This window comes from Symphalangus syndactylus, chromosome 2 (genome assembly GCF_028878055.3).
Source record: "Symphalangus syndactylus isolate Jambi chromosome 2, NHGRI_mSymSyn1-v2.1_pri, whole genome shotgun sequence".
Classification (NCBI taxonomy): Eukaryota; Metazoa; Chordata; class Mammalia; order Primates; family Hylobatidae; genus Symphalangus; species Symphalangus syndactylus.
Window position 1 is genome coordinate 42569250 of NC_072424.2, and position 10636 is coordinate 42579885.

The 10636-nt window shown below is 40.1% G+C and overlaps 1 long non-coding RNA gene across 2 annotated transcripts in view; it reads left to right on the plus strand.

The window, feature by feature from the left end:
• LOC129468514 (uncharacterized) overlaps window positions 1-10636 on the plus strand; it is a 37813-nt gene that overhangs the window by 19891 nt on the left and 7286 nt on the right. The gene's annotated exons all lie outside the window — the stretch shown is intronic.

The window sequence follows — 10636 nt, forward strand, 5'->3', positions numbered from 1 at the left end:
GGGACAGTCATCTTTGTATTTCCACTAGTGCCCACCACAGTGCCTGAAATGCAGTAGTTTCGTGGTGTATTGAATGAAGGTATTAACAATTGTGTTAATAATCAAGGTCAAAGAGAACTCAGGTCATATGAGGTCGTATGTTGATACCAGCTCACTTCTGATGACTCTTAACTGTGTAAAAGACCCAGACCTTAGCCATGGCTGTTACCCTTCCAGGACATGTCCCTAGCCCAGTAACCCAGTATGGATGTAACTCAATGGAATGGAGGTCGGTACAGGAATAATCTGCAGACCGTTATAAGAACATGGCTGCATTCTGTAGGCCCATGCCAAGCAGTCCTGCACTTCTGTACTGGGATGGCTTTCCATGGCAAAAGTTTGTCACCCGCTATCTTGGGAACCTTTTAGAGAAGGACATGCATGTATATGGAGCATAGTTTTTCAAGTAGGCCTCAAGACTTTCTCCATCAGAATCACCTGTAGTGTCTTTTAAAAATATAGGTTCTTGATTCTTATTCAAGATTTATTGAATTGGAATCTTTTGGTCCTGAGATGCAGATGATTCCTATATACCCCATTTGAGAACCCAGGACTAAGTAGTGTATTTCAAGCTTTTTGGACTCTGACCTAGAGTTAGAAATAAGTTTAATAAAAACAATATTTGTACTTACTAGAGCAGTGTAATCTTACAGTTTCTATTTGTTGTTGTTGTTGTTGTTTTTGTTTCTGTTTGTTTTTTTTCTGTTTAATTTGCTGGCTGCGACCCAGTAATTTCTTTTTTTTTTTGAGACCGAGTCTTGCTCTGTTGCCCAGGCTGGAGTGCAGTGGCGTGGTCTCGGCTCACTGCAACCACCGCCTCCCGAGTTCACACCTTTCTCCTGCCTCAGCCTCCTGAGTAGCTGGGACTACAGCCGCCCGCCACCATGCGCGGCTAATTTTTTGTATTTTTAGTAGAGATGGGGTTTCACTGTGTTAGCCAGAATGGTCTCGATCTCCTGACCTCGTGATCCGCCTGCCTCAGCCTCCCAAATTGCTGGGATTACAGGCATGAGCCACTGTGCCCAGCTCTGTGCTTATTCTCATCTACATGTTTAAATATAAGCATGTATTCATGTATTGTTAGTGTACTTAAAAACACCTTAAAAGTAAAATATGGTTCTAAAACATAAATCATCTTTTTATGTATGCAAACAATAACCAGATAAAATACAGTGGAAAAACAAATTTCATTCACAGTTGTGGTAATTTTTTTTTTTTTTTTTTTTTGAGAAGGAGTCTCGCTCTGTCACCCAGGCTGGGGTGTAGTAGCACAATCTCAGCTCACTGCAACCTCCACCTCCTGGGTTCAAGTGATTCTCCTGCCTTGAGTAGCTGGGATTACAGGCGCCCGCCATCACGCCCAGCTAATTTTTGTATTTTTAGTAGAGATCGGGTTTCACCATGTTGGTCAGGCTGGTCTCGAACTCCTGACCTCGTGATCTGCCCACCTCACCCTCCCAATGTGGTGGGATTACAGGCGTAAGCCACCGTGTCCAGCCGGTAATTATTTTTAAAGGGTAAGATACCCAGAAGTAAACTTAAGAAATGTGTAAGATCTATATGAAGAAAACGTGAAGATTGTACTGAGGGTCATTCAAGATTTCAATACACAGAAAGATATATCTTGTCATATTCCTGCACTCCAGCCTGGGCGACAGAGTGAGGGGAGAGACCCTGTCTCAAGAAAAAAAGAAAAAGGAAGATATATTTTGATAGGAACATGTCCCCCCAACAGTACAAGCAAGGGTAAAAAAATGTTAACTGGTAAAAATATTTGTAACAGGTAAAATAGCTAACGGGCTAATTTCTGACTATTTGGAATGCTTTTTAAAACCAAGAACTAACAACCAAAGGAAAATTGGTAAAGGAATGAACAGCTATTTCATAGAATAAGTATAAGTAGTCAGTACACTCACGCAAAAATGGTCATCTGTATTGAGAATTTAAGAAATGCTAATAAAAACAAAAATGAGATATTTTTACCTGATATATTCACAAAGATGAAATCGTTTGATAATAATGTCTGTTGTTGAAGAAGTGTGGTAAAAATATATATTTATTAGAGCATATTTAAATCATTTCAAAACATTAGAAAATGATTAAAATATATTCTATTCATATAATTTATATGGCCAACCCTTCCAAAATATTCTTTGGATATATTTTAATTTCATGAAAAAATATTGTTGCTGATATATTGTGAAGTACAAAAAATATAATACAAAATTACATATTTAATATGCAGTCCATGTAGAAATAATATATGTGTGTACAGGGAAGATCCTCAAAGCAAATGATTAGTTATGCCCCCCTTTTTTTTGTTTTTTTGGGAGAGGGTCTCACTCTGTAGCCCAGGCTGGAGTGCAGTGGTGCAGTTTCGGCTCACTGCAACCTCTGCCTCCCAAGCTCAAGCAATCCTGCCACCTCAGCCTCCTGATCCCAAGTAGCTAGGACTATAGGCATGTGCCACCATGCCTGGCTAATTTTTTTTGTATTTTGGTAGAGACGAAGTTTCTCCATGTTGATCAGACTGGTCTTGAACTCCTGAGCTCAAGTGATCTACCTGCCTTGGCCTCCCAAAGTGCTGGGATTACAGGCATGAGCCACCATGCCTGGCCAGTTATGCCCTTTTGCTTTATGTTTTTCGTTTTTCAAATTTTCTTTCTTTCTTTCTTTTTTTAGGCGGAGTCTTGCTCCGTGCCCAGGCTGGAGTGCAGTGGCACAATCTTGGCTCACTGCAACCTCCACCTCCCTGGTTCAAGCAATTCCCCTGCCTCAGCCTCCCAAGTAGCTGGGATTACAGGCGCATGCCACCACGTCCAGCTAATTTTTTTGTATTAGAGACAGAGTTTCACCATTTGGTCAGACTGGTATCCAACTTCTGACTCAGGCAATCTGCTCGCCTCGGCCTCCCAAAGTGCTGGAATTACAGATGTGAGCCACCGCACCCGGCCCATTTTTCAAATTTTCTGTGTTGACCAGTCAGAAACAAACAGTGAAAATTAATAAATAAAAAAAAAAGAGACCTCATGTGATCCTGTAAGCACTGGTGTAATGGTAGCATACCCTGTACTCTGATATGTCTTGGATATCATCCATACCAATGAGTATAGAGAAATATTTTGTTCTTTTAATGCCATTATAACAGCAAAACAGAGTCCCTATGGATGACCATTTAAGTTGTTTCTCATCTTTGCTCTTATCAGTAATGGTGAAATAAATAATTTGTACCTATCCCATTTCACATGTATATAACTCTTACCTGTAGAGCGCATTCCTAGAAGTGGAATTTCTGGGTCAAAAGATTTTTGCTTTTGTAACTTTGATACATATTGCCAAATTACCTTTCATAGAATTCGACCTATCAGACGCTCATAAGTAATGTAGAATAATTCCTACACCCTCACCGACACTGTTATCAAACTCTTAAGATGAGGCTGAGTATCTTTTCTTCAGAGACACTTGTATTTCTTTTTCAGGGAACTGCTTGTTCATATCTTTCCATCTTTATATGTTAAGGAAATTATCCCTTTGTCTGGAGATTAATTGCAAATACTTGACCTATGTTGTTATTTGTCTTTTGACTTTGATTATGATGATTTTTGCCTTGTAGAAAATTTTGAAAAATTTATATAAATTTCATTGCATTTGTATTCTTTTTTTTTTTTTTTTTTTTTTTTGAGATGGAGTCTCGCTTTGTCATCCAGGCTGGAGTGTGGAGTGCAGTGGTGCGATCTTGGCTCACTGTAACCTCTGCCTCCTGGGTTCAAGTGATTCTCCTGCCTCAGCCTTCTGAGTAGCGGGGATTGTAGGCACATGACACCACACCCGGCTAATTTTTGTGTTTTTGGTAGAGTCAGGGTTTCGCCAAGCTGGTCTCGAACTCCTGATCTCAGGTGATCCACCCACCTCGGCCTCCCAATATGCTGGGATTACAGGCAGCCACTACGCCCAGCCTGCATTTGTATTCTTACACATTCTGTCTTTGAGGTTATAAAATAATTCTTCCATGGTTTCTTTTTGGTCATAATTTAAATGTTTTGTTTATTTAATTTTGTTTTAAGAGATGAGATCTCACTCTGTTGCCCAGGCTGGAGTGCAATGGTGAGATCATAGCTCACTGTAATTTCCAACTTCTGGGCTCAAGCAATCCTCCCACCTCAGCCTCCCTAGTAGTTGGGACTACAGGCATGCACCATCATGCTTGGCTAATTTTTAAATTTTTTTATAGGGATGGGATCTCACTGTGTTGCTCAAGCTTGTCTTGAACTCCTGGATTCAAGTGATCCTCCCACCTCAGCCTCCGTAGTAGCTAGAACTACAGACACGTACCACTACACCTGGCTAATTTTTGTATTTTTTACAGAAACGAGAGTCTTGCTATGTCACCCAGGCTGGTCTCAAACTCCTGGCCTCAAACAATCCTCCCACCTCAGCCTCCTAAAATGCTGAGATTACAAGCATAAGCCACTGTGCCCAGCCTAAAACTTAAATTTTTTGAGGTGTGGAATCCAAATTGTTTTTCTAGGTGGCTACCCAGTTGACCTAACTCAATTTATTGAATAATATTTATTTTCCTTTACTAATTTAAGATACCACCTTTATTATATAATAAATTCTAAATATGTTTATTTTGGGAATTTCTGTTGTGTTTCACAGAATTGTCTGTCAACTCATTTGCCAGTACCATTGTGTTTTATTTTTTTATAGATTCGTGATATATTTTAATATGTCATGGGGCTTTTCTATATTCATTATTCTTTATTTAGGTAATTTAAAAAAATTACCTTGGCCGGGCGCGGTGGCTCACGCTTGTAATCCCAGCACTTTGGGAGGCCGAGGCGGGCGGACCACGAGGTCAGAAGATCGAGACCACGGTGAAACCCCGTCTCTACTAAAAATACAAAAAAATTAGCCGGGCGTGGTGGCGGGCGCCTGTAGTCCCAGCTACTCGGAGAGGCTGAGGCAGGAGAATGGCGTGAACCTGGGAGGCGGAGCTTGCAGTGAGCCGAGGTCGCGCCACTGCGCTCCAGCCTGGGTGACAGAGCGAGACTCCGTCTCAAAAAAATAAAAAAAATAAAAAATAAATAAAAATAAAAAAATTACCTTGTTAGATTGTGTTAAATTTATAGATTAAGGACAATTGACATCTTTATAAAGTTTACATTTTCTATAAAAGTGTATGGTATGCCTTGTGCAACTTTCTTTTGTGTCATAAGTATTTTAGAGTTTCCTTTATGTAGATCTTGTGCATGTCTTATATTTATTGCTAGGCATTTTGTCTTATTTTGGTGGCCATTATAATTGAGTATATCTTGCATTAAATCTAACTGGTTGTTGTTTGTATATATGAGAGCTATTTTAATTGTATAGCCAGCCAATTTACTAAATTTCCTTATTGCGTGTGATAGTTTTTCAGTTGATTACCTTGCATTTCCAGGTATACATTGATTCTGCAAATAGTTGTAATTTTACCTCCTCCTTCCCAATGTTTAAACCGTATTTTATTTTCTCTTGTTTAGTTGTATTGCATGTGTAGGTAGGTATTAGTTTTTTTCTTTTTCTCTTTTATAATTCATTTTTACTGCTTTTGTCTTATTTCTTTCCTCCTGCTTTTGTTTGGTTTCTTGTTCTTAGACTTTTTCAGTTGGATGTTAATTTTATTCTGAGCATTGCTTTAGTTTTATCCCAGAGCTCATGATATGTAGAATTTTTGTTACAAGTGATTTTCTAGGTACTTTGAAATTTCAGTTTTGATTCTTATTGGACCTAACGATTATTTGAGTTCTTTGGTCCTATTACACATTTCTTTTTAGTCACATTTTCATCAGAATATGTCTTCTGTATTAATTCTGCTTTTTGGAATTGATGCAGTTTTTTGGTGGATTAATACATAGTCAAGTTTTGTAAAACCTGACATTAGAGTTTGATATTATCCAAGAAAACTTACAGAAATATAGTCAGTTATTAGTATACTGTTGTGTAAAGTGAAATCCAGTAATGGATTGACCTCATCTAACGAAGGCAAAAGTGGAAGTGTTTTTGCAGTTTGGAAACCATGAATTTTATTTTCCCTGGATAAGCTGTAGATTAGCGGTAGCTAGCAAAGAGGCCAGTAAGGATATTCTGATCTCAGGCATCTAGATGGGTCAACAAAGAAAGCAATTTCAGTTATCTAAGGACTCTTTAGAAGACAGAATTTTGCTGTTGGCATGCGTGACAGGCTATCTCTGTACATCTGGCGGTGTCCTTTGCTTGCTCTGCCATCTTTGTTATTCTAGGTCTGTACCATTTCCTTCTCAGAATATCTAATATGTGTCCATTAGATGTACCATAATGGCGTGTTAGGGTTTTGTATATTCTTGCTTTTTTTTTTAATGTTACTGATCTGTCATGGACTTAGAGAAATAAATTAGTTTCTTACCTACCATCTTTTTTTTTTTGAGATGGAGTCTTGCTCTGTCACCCAGGCTAGAGTGCAGTGGTGCCATCTCGGCTCACTGCAACGTCCGCCTCCCGGAGCTTTCTCCTGCTTCAGCCTCTGGAGTAGCTGGGAATATAGGTGCCTGCCACTACACCCGGCTAACTTCTTGTAGTTTTGGTAGAGACGGAGTTTCACCGTGTTAGCCAGGATGGTCTCATCTCCTGACCTCATGATTTGCCCGCCTTGGCCTCCCAAAGTGCTGGGATTACAGGCGTGAGCCACTGCGCCCAGCCCCATGTTTTTCTTTTATTTTATTTCTCCATAAAACCTTTATAGTTTTTGCATAATATTGCTACAGTTATTTGATCCAGAAGTATTAATAACTCTTCATCCTTATCATGAACTGTAACCTTTAGCATTATAAAGTGCCCTTTTTAAAATCTGGTTTAATACATTTTGGCCAAAATTCAGCCTTGTCTGTTATTAAGATCTTGATCTTTGCTTTTTGTTTGAGTTTTTCTGGTATCTCTTTACTTTTTCGTTGATCTTCAACCTTTCTGAATCATTTTATTTTAGACCTGTCATACAACATAGATTTGAGTTTCACTTTGTGATTCAGTCTGAAGTTCTTTTTCTCTTAATAGTTGAGTTTGTTTTCATTTATTGATTTGATATGTTTGGACTTAGTTCTGTCAGATTATTTTGTTATACTTTTGCTATTTATACCTTTAAAGTATATTTTACTATATGGAAAGTTCGCTTTGTTTTATTCCTTCTTTTAATAATTAGAAAGCTTAGTGCTTTTGTTTCTGTACTTAACTTTGTAATACCGATTATATAATCGGTATTTCTGTTTTCTATTTAGCCAGTATCTCAGTATCTGTAGTTCACTTTTATAAGTAATAACAGAATTAGTATATTTCCTTTCCTTTATTCCATCCCTCAATTCTATCAATTTTATTTTCTTTCTTAGTGTTTACCTTTGTACCATTAAATATCCATGTACCACTCTTACTCAATTTGTCATTATTGCAGAAAGCTTTCTGACTCCCATCTGCTCGTACTAATCTACCCTGATACTGTCAGATCATTCTTCCTAAAACCACCATTTTCTAAAATCATTATTCTTTCTAAAACCAATCTTCCTAAAATCATCATTCTTCCTAAAATCACCAGTATCATATCACAAATCCTCAGCGATATCTCTGACCCCACAAAGTCTGTATTCTCTTTTGGCTTTCAAAACTCCATAACCCAACCTCATTCTACTCACTCAACTTTATTTCCTCTACAACTTGTCAAGGAGTCTGCCCTCACTGTCCAGCAATTGAGCTGAGAATATAAGGGAAGGGCTTCAGCCAGGCTAGTGCAGTCTGCTTTGTGCCAACACTAGGGGTGATGACTGCCCTAGTCTAGCTGAAGCTTTTCCCTTCTTTCTACACCCAGCTGAAGTCCCAGGTCCATAAAGCCTTTAGAAACTCTCCAGAAACTCTTTAGAGCTTCAGAAGCTCTTGAGAATTGGAAGATGTTTACACCCAAGTTCGAGGATTACTTCCATCCCATTTCTGGTCTATGTCAGGGGCCTCTGTTAACTAGGAACTCAGGAACTCTCAAAGCAGCACTGCTCTGTTTGTAACATTCTGGCTTATTATTCATTGAATGTGAGAAACTTTGGACCACTGACTTAATTCTGCCCTTTGCAGTAATAGGACTTCTCACATCTGGGAAGACAAGCATTTTACCTTTCCTTAGGCTTCCCCAGGTGAAAACACCACCAGTTCCTTCAGTTGTTACTCATATAACATGATTCCTGGACCCATCACCAGCTTGTGGCAAAACTTGGGTTTATCACCATTCCACTTAAAATTTAGTTCACAAGATTTTTGTAGATACGATCTAACCAGTGCTGAATCTGATGGGACTGTGCCTTCCTATGATCAGAGTACTCTACTTTTTAAATCAACCCAAAGCAGCATTTGTTTATTAGTCACTGCCTACTTTTGGACTGCGTTTTTTTGTTGTTGTTGTTTTGTTTTGAGACAGGGTCTCACTTTGTCACCCATGCTGGAGTATAGTGGCACAAACATGGCTCACTGCAGCCTCGACCTCCTGGGCTGAAGCAATCCTCCTGCTTCAGCCCCACAAGTAGCTGAGACTACAGGCACACACCACCACACCCAGCTAGTTTTTTTATTTTTTGTAGAGATGGGGTTTTGCCATGTTGGCCAGGCTGGTCATGAACTCCTGAGCTCAAGTGATCCACCCACCTTGGCCTCCAGAAGTGCTGGCATTAGCAGTGTGCACCACTGTGCTGGCCAGTTTTTTGTTACCTACATCCCAAGAGCCTATGATGTGCTATCATACATCAGATCCCTATCACACACGGGGGCATAAGATGAGTAAGACAAAATCCCTGCTCTCAAGAAACATGTTCATTCTATGAAATACCTAACCACGGATTTTCAGAACTGTCGAGGTCATCACAGACAAAGTCCGAGTAACTGTCACAACCCAGAGTTGCCTAAGACCTGAGTGCTAAAGGTAATGTGATATCCTGCATAGGAATCTGGGAGAGAAAAGGGATATTAGGGAAAAACTAAGGAAATTTGAATAAAGCATGGATTTCTGTTAGTAATAGTACATCAGTACTGGTTCATTGTGACAAATGTACCATCTCAATACACTAAGAAGAGAGACTGGCTGTGGGATATATGGGGACTCTCTGTACTATCTTAGTAATAATTCTGTACATCTAAGCTGTTCTAAAATTAAAAATCTTAAAAAAAAAAAAAAAAAAGGACAGCCTGGGTAACATGGCAAACCCCCACCTCTACAAAAAATTGTAAAAATTAGCCAGGCATGTGGTGGTGTGCGCCTACGATCCTAGCTACTCAGGAGGCTGAAGTGGGAGAATTTTTTGAGCCCAGGAGGTCGAGGCTGCAGTGGGCCATAATGGCGACACTGCGCTCCAGCCTGGCAGACAGAAGGAAGATACGTTTGACATAGTTTAGATATTTGTCCCCACCCAAATCTCACGTTGAAATGTAATCCCCAATGTTGGAGGTGGGGCCTAGTGGGAGGTATTTATGTCATGGGGGCGGATCTCTCATGGCCTGGTGCTGTCCTTGTGATAGTTGAGTTCACTTCACGTGAGATCTGGTTAAAGTGTGTGGCACCTTCGCCTACCCCCACTTGGTCCCACCATATGAGATTCCTGCTTCTGCTTACCTTCTGCCATAAGTTTCTTGAGGCCTCCCAGAAGCCAAGCAGATGCCAGCTCCATGCTCCCTGTACAGCCTACAAAAGCATGAGCCAGCTAAACCTCTCTTCTTTATGAATTACCCAGTCCTGAGTATTTATTTATAGCAATGCGAGAACGGCCTAACACAAGGTTCTAGTAGGAAGAAACTAGCAAGTAAATGGCTACAAGACAGTGACTCTTAACCATTTTTAATTACAGGTCCCTTTGAGTAGACAAAACTTTAAGAACAGGGGAAATCATTTACATATAAATTGCATACCACGTCAAGGCTTCATGGACTTAAGAACTAAATTCAGGGTGGTGATGCTTACCTGGAGGCAGAGGGTGTTATGGGAGGAAAGAGAGTGGTAGTCAGGCAAAGATAGGATAGCAGGTGTCCTTCCCATATGATCCCTGAGCCTGGTCTTTATGCTGTCAACTGACTGTACTTGTTATTTTAAAATCTAAGGGATTGAAAAATGAATGTTGAGTGATTCCTAAACTAACACGATGTTAAACCGAGTTCCAGACTACACCAGCCTAATTTTATTTAGTGGCAGAGTCTAGCTCTGTTGCCCAGGCTGGAGTGCAGTGGTGTGATCTCAGCTCATTGCAGTCTCCACCTCCTGAGTTCGAGTGATTCCTGTGCCTCAGTCTCCCGAGTAGCTGGGACTACAGGTACATGCCACTACACCCAGCTAGTTTTTGTATTTTTAGTAGAAACAGGGTTTCACCATGTTGCCCAGGCTGGCTTCAAACTCCTGGCCTCAAGTGATCCGCTGGCCTCAGCCACCCAAAATGCTGGGATTACAGGCATGAGCCACTGTGCCGGCCTCTACTAGCCTAATCGCTTCAAGTATGCTAGTCTTCAAGTGTGCTAGTCGTATTTATCAAACTAGATGTAAGCTGCTTGAGGCTAGGGAGGCTTTTAC